The following is a 9915-nucleotide window of genomic DNA, read 5'->3' on the forward strand; positions in this document are numbered from 1 at the left end:
TTATCCACATTCTCTCTAGGTGTATCACAAGTTGTACCACTATACATGATATGCTTCTTGGACAATTTTTCAAAGCTAATCATTTAAAAAAATTGTGATATGCTGAAAGCGTTGTTTTCAAATTATCTTCCAGCTTTGAAGCTGGAAGTAGCTAAATCGTTGGGTGTCCCTCAGATGCACGTGTGTGTGACGCAACGTCTTAAGGGAGTACTATTAACAAACACAAAGTAAACAACTGTTCCCATTTCAATTGCAGAGAAGGGTACCCCCTTTAAACAATAATTGAAGTTGAAAATAGTAAAACAATCAAACAAAATTTTGCCTGAACACACATTAGATCAAACACACGATGTGTATTTTGTTCTAATATAAGATATTTTGGTTAATCAGCATCCTACTGGAGTAGAGAACAATAATAGTAAATTTTAATTTTTTAATGTTTTTAACCTTTTTAATTTTTGTTAAAATGTTCACATTTCGTTGATCTGCTTTCAGCAGCAAAAGTAAATAAATGAACTCATGCTTACCAGACTGAGGGTACCAAGCAAAAAATTCATATCACATGGAACATGTGACCGGTGTGTATTGCTCATAGAAAAATATGAAATAACTAATGTTTAGCGGCATTTTGTTCTACAGTAGCTAAGCACAATGAAATGGTGCTTACCAGACTTAAGGATAGCAGTTGTATAGGCATGTCACTTGCACCATGTGACTGGTGTGCTGTCATTTTGCCCTTGCTAAAATGGGTAAATCAGTATTTTAATGCTTAGCAGCTTTATGAAGTTTGGCAACTGGTGTTTCTGTGGTTTTTTTGTCAGTAATTTGTAAGATTTTGGGATGGGTCATGAGGAGGTTGGAGTTGAACTAGTTGTCTTAAAAGTTTTAATTGTAAATAATCTTCATTGTAAATGGCAAAGTTATCTTGGCTCAAGTTCTGATGTTGGGCAGATTCAGATATAGAAATGTTAAGCCTGCGGTGAAATTTAATGCTAAGAAGCGTTGATTGTGAATAGACAAGTTATCTTAGCTCACATGTTCTAACGGCAGATTGATAGAATGTGGGTCAAGATCCATAGTCATAGTTTAGACTGTGCTGAACTTTAATGCTTAGAAGGGTTGATTGTATGGTCAAGTTATCTTGGCTCAAGTTCTGATGGTTGAATCGTAGATTGTTGGTCAATCCATAGTCATAGTTAAGCCTGTGGTGAACTTTAATGTTAATAGAAGTGTTGATTGTAAATGGTCATCTTGGCTCAAGTTCTGATGGCCGAATCTTAGGATGTGGGTCAAGATCCACACAATTTACAATTGATGCTTCTATAAAGATTAAAGTTCACCACAGGCTTAGCTATGACTATGGATCTTGGCCAGCAGTCTACAACTCAGCCACTGGAATATGAACCAAGAAAACTTGACCGTTTCAAATGAACTCTTCGTAGCATTAAAATTTTACCGCATGCTCAACTATGACTATGGATCTTGGCGAACATTCTCTGGCTCAAGTTCTGATGGCTGTGTCACAGAATGTGGGTCAAAATCCAATGTTATAAGCAAGTGGTGAACTTGAGTGCTTTAGATGATTTGATTGTAAATTGTCACTAGCTTTGTTCCATTTTTGGAGCTGGAAGTAGCTAAATCAATGGTTTGCCTCAGATGCATGAGTGTGACGCAATGTCGTAAGAGATTACTATTAACGGAAAAAGGATTGTAAAGGAGCTCAAACATTTACAAATAAGTTTCAACTATTTCCATTTCTGCTGTGGGAAAGAGTACCCTCTTTTAAAAAAAATGTTTCAGTTGAAAATAGAAACAAGCAAACAAAATTACCTTGAACACACTTTGGAATTCTAACCTGTCTGAGTACTTTTGCTAGATATTTTGTTTTAGCATCGGATGTTTTGCTTAATCAGCATCCTACTGGAGAAACAAAAAGTAGTTGTAAATTCTTGAGGCGTTTTAACCTTTTTAACTTTTCAAATTGTTCAAATTTCATTGATGTGCTTTGAGCATGCATAAGTATTTAAGCACAATGAAATTATGCTCACCACTAAGATTATTAGCAAAAAATTTGTGTCACTTGAACCATGTGACTAGACATTGTCATTTTTGCCTTTCCTTAAAATGTGTTAAGCAGTATTTTAATGCTTCAGTAGTATATGAAATTGGGCAATTGGTGTTTCTGAGGGGTTTTTTGGTCAGTAATTTTTAAGATTTTGGGATGGGTCATGAGGAGGTTGGAGTGGAACTTCTTGTCTTAAAAGTTTGATTTGTAGATAATATTCATTGTAAATGCTAAGGTATCTTGGCTCAAGTTCCCATTGCAGATTCACATATAGAATGTTAAGCCTGTGGTGAACTTTAGTGCTCAGAAGCAAGGATTGTAAATGGACAAGTGATCTTGGCTCACAAGCTCTAATGGCTTATTATTCATAGAATACGGGTAAAGATCTGTAGTCAGAGTTAAGTCTGTGGTGAACTTTATTACTCAGAATAGTTGATTTTAAGTGGTCATGTTATCATGACACTTAACTCATCTCGGCACTGAACTCACGGACTCCAAATCCTGATGTCTGAGTCATATGTGGGATCCAGATCCGTTGTCGTAGTTAGTTGGCAAACTTGGATGAAAGAATTTTTAGCAGCATTTATTGTAAGGTGTAAGATTTCTTCGCACTTGACTCAAGTTCTGATGGCCGGGTCATAGAATGTGGGTTGAGAACCATAATCATAGTTGTTGTGAACTGCAGTTTAGAATGTATAATAGCCAAGTCATCTGAGCATTGGAACTCATGTACTTATTGTAGGAGTTGTCAAAATGTTAGTTTAGATGCAGACCTTGATGTAGCTAGGGGGGTGGGGGCAAAGGGTGAGGACATGTGCCATATAGTGTGTTGTGTTTATTTTATGTTCTGAGGTTTATTGGGGGGGGGGGGGGCGATGGGTTAAGTTTGTGACATGGCATCATCCTCTCATCTTGCCTCCAGGCGCCACGAACCCTATCTGCTTTATTGGATGCATCTATATACACAACTGTACACAATGACAACATGTTTAAAGTTTACTTATAAACATTTAGTGACAATGCTTTGTACTTTCAAGGTATCGATGGTTGTACATCTGCCTAGTGTGCATGTATGGAACTTCTATATAAAATTTGCTTGCTACCCTGGACTTCATGTGTGTACAGCCCCTGGTCGTAGTTAAAGACTGGTCTATTGGTTGACAAGGGTATTTATCCAACACTGATGATTGCCAACATCTCAGCGATCAACATTCTTTTGTTCATGAACATCAATCAAGTCGCTTGTCCGACCACAAGTTGACGTACAGGTCAGATTCAAAGCACTGATTCCAGGATGTTGTTGACCACGTGGTTTGTGCGGTTTCTTTCTTCTATAAAATTCTATCTTCAGTCATTGTTCAAAACTTCAGAGAGGACAACATTGATGTACATGTATGAGCTTCTTCATCTAAGGAGACTTGAATGAGGCAATGGTGCTTGTGAATCAATACTCACTGTGTGGGGAAACAGCACTGCCTCTACCAAGCTTCTCCCTGTAGTTGACTGGATTGATGCTCATAAGATGCTACCTCTTTCTTCAGATGACACTATCTCTGATGATAAGATGCTGACTCTCTCTTCATCATCATGATCTGCTGCTTGTGCAGTGGCGCTTTTGAATCTGTTAAAAGCAGTGTTTTGGTGTGACAGCCTTTTTTGCTGATTGGTGAAAAGTTAAATATAATGAAACATGGCCAAAACATTGTTTTATAAGTTTACACAGTTTTTACTTAAAAGCAGGTTGTTTTTAAAGCCCTGAATCCTTCAATATCCTCTAAATGGTGAACTGGGGAGTAGTCAATTGGGAAGGGCACCATGGTTTATAATTATTGGTACATACAGTAACTTTAGGACAAGAGAGTAAGGCAAGAAATGCTTGTTCACCACATTGGAAAATTTGTATACAGATACATAAAATTATGTGCATTGCTTTGAATGCTATTTCGTTTTTATTATAAATTGTACACTACACATTGCACACAGTGCATGATGCATTTCCTGCCTTAAAGTATTTAGACAACTCTTGTGCTTATAATGTTTTAGTTGCATTAAATTTTGGAGTGCCCTCAATTTTCAAAAATCCTCCACTAAAAGCTACATGGAAATTTGAAGATTTGAGGCTGAGAGTATTCAAATTGATACAGCAACTCTAAAGGTCTTCTACATTGTTATGTGATATGCCATTCATAATGTTCAATGTATTTCTTGGGAACATTTTTTTTTTTGAAAGACAATTTTGTACATAATTTTTTAAAATTCTCTTTTTGTGAAGATGCCTTTCTTCGGTTGTGAAATGCTTAGTTCTCTAGCCCATGTCCATATTGAGTGTCGTTAAAATAGATCGTCGCCGTCGTCTTTGTCGTTATGCTCGGTTCTGCGCCAATTCGTAATAGCCGGCCGGGCTGCGTTCAACCTTGTCATCTATTCACTGTTGTGCTTCAATGCATTTTTTGGGCACTTGTGTTTGATAGGTTTGTTGTTTCTGCTTTGCATCATCTATATACAAACTTCCAAACAAAGTTTTGCATAATGATGTAAAGCTTTTCAAAAAATCAAACACTTTAAATCTTGGTTGTGCTCCGTGGGTTGATGTGGCTGGCAGCCAAAGGCGCCCTTGCATGCAATTTAGTTCTAAGCTGCGAGTAATTACCTCCCCCCAAATTATTATAAAATAAGGCAAAGGAATTAGTTTTTAAACCAGTTTAATACAGAAAACCAATTGATCTTCATTGTCATTGTGCATGTATTCTCAAACTGAGGCTATAAAGAACACTACTCACTGCTTACTGCTCGTAATATTCCTGCTTGAACTTTGTGTGGGTATAGGAACACAAGCCACATTTATATGTTTTCTTCATTAACTGTGATTTTCTGAACTTGATAGATCTGCTGTCGCAAGAGGTCATGTTTGAGCTTTGCTTCTAAGCCCCCCCCCCCTTGGTGTTTGATAATTCGCATATTTGTAACAAGTGTAGTTTTCGTTTAGTATAAGGCACATCTATGCATACAATTATTATGCATTTATTCATTTATTCATTCATTCTTATTAAAAACCAACTGGTAGCTGAGTTATGTGGCGTTATACAGGGTTAAATTGCGTTTAAAAATTACAGAGAAAAAGACATAAAATAGCACCACCGCTGTATAGGGATACATATAGGTACATTTTAACAAAGATGAAAATAAATACGAGTATGAATTTGACAAACTATGAAAGGGCATTATGAAAAAGCACAGAGTGTTGAGGGAACCCTATAATACATGCAAGGTATATTTAATAATAGGCATGGCTTTAAGATCATCCTTACCACTGATCCTCAAACTGTTTGACATGACCCAAAAAATTAGACCACAACCTGTGACAAAATTGCAGAACTGTGTCACAAAAGTTATGATTTCTCTCACCTGGCAAGACTGAAGATCTGAAAAGATGTTCTTGAAGATTACATTTCAGATTATTTTATTTCTCAGCAAAGTAAAAATAGTTAAGTGTAGGCCTACAATAGTCGTCAATTTCACAAAACTCTGCCTTTTTGAGGATTAATCTTAAGACTTACGACAAGTTAAATTCCGTATCCGAAGACGTTCGGACGCATTGAACCCATCCTAAGTAAGAATGATTAACTCGTCCTTATACGAGGTATGATTAATTCTAGCGTTTGTGAAATTGGCTTTAGAATGGTAGTAGAATATTTGACTATGCCAGTATATTACATTAGAGTAGTTTAATGTTGTACTAGGATAGTTTTTCTAGGATAGTTTTTCAGTAATATTAGAAGCAGAAGTAAATAAGTAGCAGTAGAATGGTATTAGAATATTTAATTATGCCAGTATATAACATTAAAGTAGTTTAATATAGTACTAGGATAGTTTTTCAGTAAATATTAGAAGTAGAAGTAGATAAGTAGCAGTAGATAGAAATAATTTATCAGTAAATATTTAAATATTAGAAGTAGTAGTAGTAATAGTATATAACAGCATATCTTCAACAACATGTTTTTCTAAAAATCTCTCTTAACCAGGTGAGAGAAATAGCAGCATAAGATGTTTCAGGATCTTTTCAGATCAGTTTCTAGGAAATTTATGGGAAAAAAACACCAAAGCTGGCCCTTGTTCTGCAGTAATTAACAATAATAAGCTTCCATTATTGAATGTCAATAGATGAATATAAACCTACAAACATTCATGTTGCAACTAAAAGCTGCATGTTAGTTTGATTCCTAATGCAATAACTTGTTATTAAAGGCAATGCTACAGAGCGAACTTCATGGTTCTGCTTACTCATGGCTCTCTGCTTACTCATGGCTCTCTGCTTACTCATGGCTCTTTGCTTACTCATGGCTGTAATTACTTATGGCTCTCTGCTTACTCATGGCTGTGCTTACTCATGGCTCTCTGCTTACTCATGGCTGTACTTACTCATGGCTCTCTGCTTATTCATGGCTCTCTGCTTACTCATGGCTCTCTGCTTGCTCATGGCTGTGCTTACTCATGGCTATGCTTATACTCACGACTCTCTGCTTACTCATGGCTCTCTGCTTACCCATGGCTCTCTGCTTACTCATGGCTCTCTGCTTACTCGTGGCTCTCTGCTTACTCATGGCTGTGCTTACTCATGGCTCTCTGCTTGCTCATGGCTGTGCTAACTCATGGCGATGCTTACTCATGGCTCTGCTTATACTCATGATGCTCTGCTTACTCATGGCTCTCTGCTTACACATGGCTGTGCTTACTCATGGCTCTCTGCCTACTCATGGCTGTACTTACTCATGGTTCTCTCGTTACTCATGGCTCTCTGCTTACTCGTGGCTCTCTGCTTACTCATGGCTCTCTGCCTACTCATGGCTGTACTTACTCATGGTTCTCTGCTTACTCATGGCTCTCTGCTTACTCGTGGCTCTCTGCTTACTCATGGCTGTGCTTACTCATGGCTCTCTGCTTGCTCATGGCTGTGCTAACTCATGGCGATGCTTACTCATGGCTCTGCTTATACTCGTGATGCTCTGCTTACTCATGGCTCTCTGCTTACACATGGCTGTGCTTACTCATGGCTCTCTGCCTACTCATGGCTGTACTTACTCATGGTTCTCTCGTTACTCATGGCTCTCTGCTTACTCGTGGCTCTCTGCTTACTCATGGCTCTCTGCCTACTCATGGCTGTACTTACTCATGGTTCTCTGCTTACTCATGGCTCTCTGCTTACTCATGGCTCTGCTTATACTCATGACGCTCTGCTTACTCCTGGCTCTGCTTACACATGGCTGTGCTTACTCATGGCCATGCTTACTCATGGCTATGCTTATACTCACGACTCTCTGCTTACTCATGGCTCTCTGCTTACCCATGGCTCTCTGCTTACTCATGGCTCTCTGCTTACTCGTGGCTCTCTGCTTACTCATGGCTGTGCTTACTCATGGCTCTCTGCTTGCTCATGGCTGTGCTAACTCATGGCGATGCTTACTCATGGCTCTGCTTATACTCATGATGCTCTGCTTACTCATGGCTCTCTGCTTACACATGGCTGTGCTTACTCATGGCTCTCTGCCTACTCATGGCTGTACTTACTCATGGTTCTCTCGTTACTCATGGCTCTCTGCTTACTCGTGGCTCTCTGCTTACTCATGGCTCTCTGCCTACTCATGGCTGTACTTACTCATGGTTCTCTGCTTACTCATGGCTCTCTGCTTACTCATGGCTGTACTTACTCATGGTTCTCTACTTACTCATGGTTCTCTGCTTACTCGTGGCTCTCTGCTTACTTATGGCTGTGCTTACTTGAGGCTCTCTGCTTGCTCATGGCTGTGCTTACTCATGGCTCTCTGCTTACTCATGGCTCTCTGCTTACTCATGGCTCTCTGCTTGCTCATGGCTGTGCTTACTCATGGCTCTCTGCTTAGTCAGTGTGTTTGTTCTTGTATCTTTGTGCTTGTGTTGTTTTCTGTGTGCTCATTGTCCACTAAGAGGATTTGTTTGTTTGATGGTTTGTTTGTTTGTTTGTTTGTTTGAGTTTATGTGAGTTTGTTTTAGTGTCTGTTTTCAGTCTAGTAAGAGTTTAGTTGTTCTTGTATATGTGTGCTTGTTTTGTTTTCTAAGTTTTTATTGTCTGGTTATAGTATTTGTTTGTTTGTTTGTTTGTTTGTTTGTTTGTTTGTTTGTTTGTTTGTTTGTTTGTTTGTTTGTTTGTTTGTTTGTTTAAATGTTTAATTGTTTGTTTGTTTGATTGATTGTTTGTTTGTTTGTTTGTTTGTTTGTTTGTTTGTTTGTTTGTTTGTTTGTTTGTTTGTTTGTTTGTTTGTTTGTTTGTTTGTTTGTTTGTTTGTTTGTTTGTTTGTTTGTTTGTTTGTTTGTTTGTTTGTTTGTTTGTTTGTTTGTTTGTTTGTTTGTTTGTTTGTTTGTTTGTTTGTTTGTTTGTTTGTTTGTTTGTTTGTTTGTTTGTTTGTTTGTTTGTTTGTTTGTTTGTTTGTTTGTTTGTTTGTTTGTTTGTTTGTTTGTTTGTTTGTTTGTTTGTTTGTTTGTTTGTTTGTTTGTTTGTTTGTTTGTTTGTTTGTTTGTTTGTTTGTTTGTTTGTTTGTTTGTTTGTTTGTTTGTTTGTTTGTTTGTTTGTTTGTTTGTTTGTTTGTTTGTTTGTTTGTTTGTTTGTTTGTTTGTTTGTTTGTTTGTTTGTTTGTTTGTTTGTTTGTTTGTTTGTTTGTTTGTTTGTTTGTTTGTTTGTTTGTTTGTTTGTTACTATTTTGAGACGTTTTTATGCTAGTATGTTTGTTTACTCTAGAATATTTTTGCCTTGATTTTGTATACAAATAAAACGCACTAAAGGTACAAACTGTTTACTTTGTGAATTTTTGCTTTATTGTCTCTGAGTCTGGGATGGATGGGAACAATCAGGCTTGGGTGGTGCACTTCTGCCTATTTAGGTGTGTCATGTGACATCTCTTTAATGGCGGGGGGGGGTGCACTTCTGCCTATATATGTATGTGACATTTGCTAAATAGCTGGGGGTGCACTTCTGGCTAATTAGGTATGTCATGCGACATTTCTTTAATAGGTGTGGTGGGGGGGAGGGGGGTTCACTTCTGGCTGATTAGGTGTGTCATGTGAAAAAAACAGCTGGGGAGCGAGGGGGGGGCACTTCAGGCTAATAGGTATGCCATGTGGCATTTCCTTAATATAGGGGGGGGGGTACTTCCTAGTTAGCTATGTTCTGTGACATTTCCTTATTAGGGGGGTGCACTTCTGGCTATGTGAAGTGACGTTACCTTAATAGCGGGGGGGGGGGGGGGGGCGGGTCTTGGAGTTCTGCCTAAAGTCATGTGACATTTCTTTAATAGGGGGCTGGGGGTGGGGCTTTGGGGATGCACTTCTGCCTATGTCATGTGACATTTCCTTAATAGGGCGGGAGATAAACCTCTGCCTTATTAGGTATGTCATGTGACAATTTGTCTGCGGGGGGGGGGGGGGCGCTGCACTTGTCATGTGACATTTTGTCATTAGGGGGGTCGGGGTGGCACTTTAGGATAATTGGGTATGTCATGTGACGACAATTTCTCCTAGCGGGGGGGGGGGGGGTGTTGATGGGCTTCTGCCTAATTATGTATGTCATGTGATTTTTCATAAATGTCATGTGACATTTCCTTAATAGCCGGGGTGGGGGCGTTGTTCTCTGCCTTGTTAGGTATGTCATGTGACATTTGTTTAATAGGGGGGCTGGGTGTGCACTTCTGCCTTATTAGGTATATGTCATGTGACATTTCCATACATGGGGGGGGGCACTTCTGGCTAATTAGGTATATGTCATGTGACATTTCCTTAGTAGGGGGTGGGGTGGGGGGGGGGCAAGGACTTCTGCCTTATTA

This window comes from Asterias amurensis, chromosome 4 (genome assembly GCF_032118995.1).
Source record: "Asterias amurensis chromosome 4, ASM3211899v1".
NCBI lineage: Eukaryota > Metazoa > Echinodermata > Asteroidea > Forcipulatida > Asteriidae > Asterias > Asterias amurensis.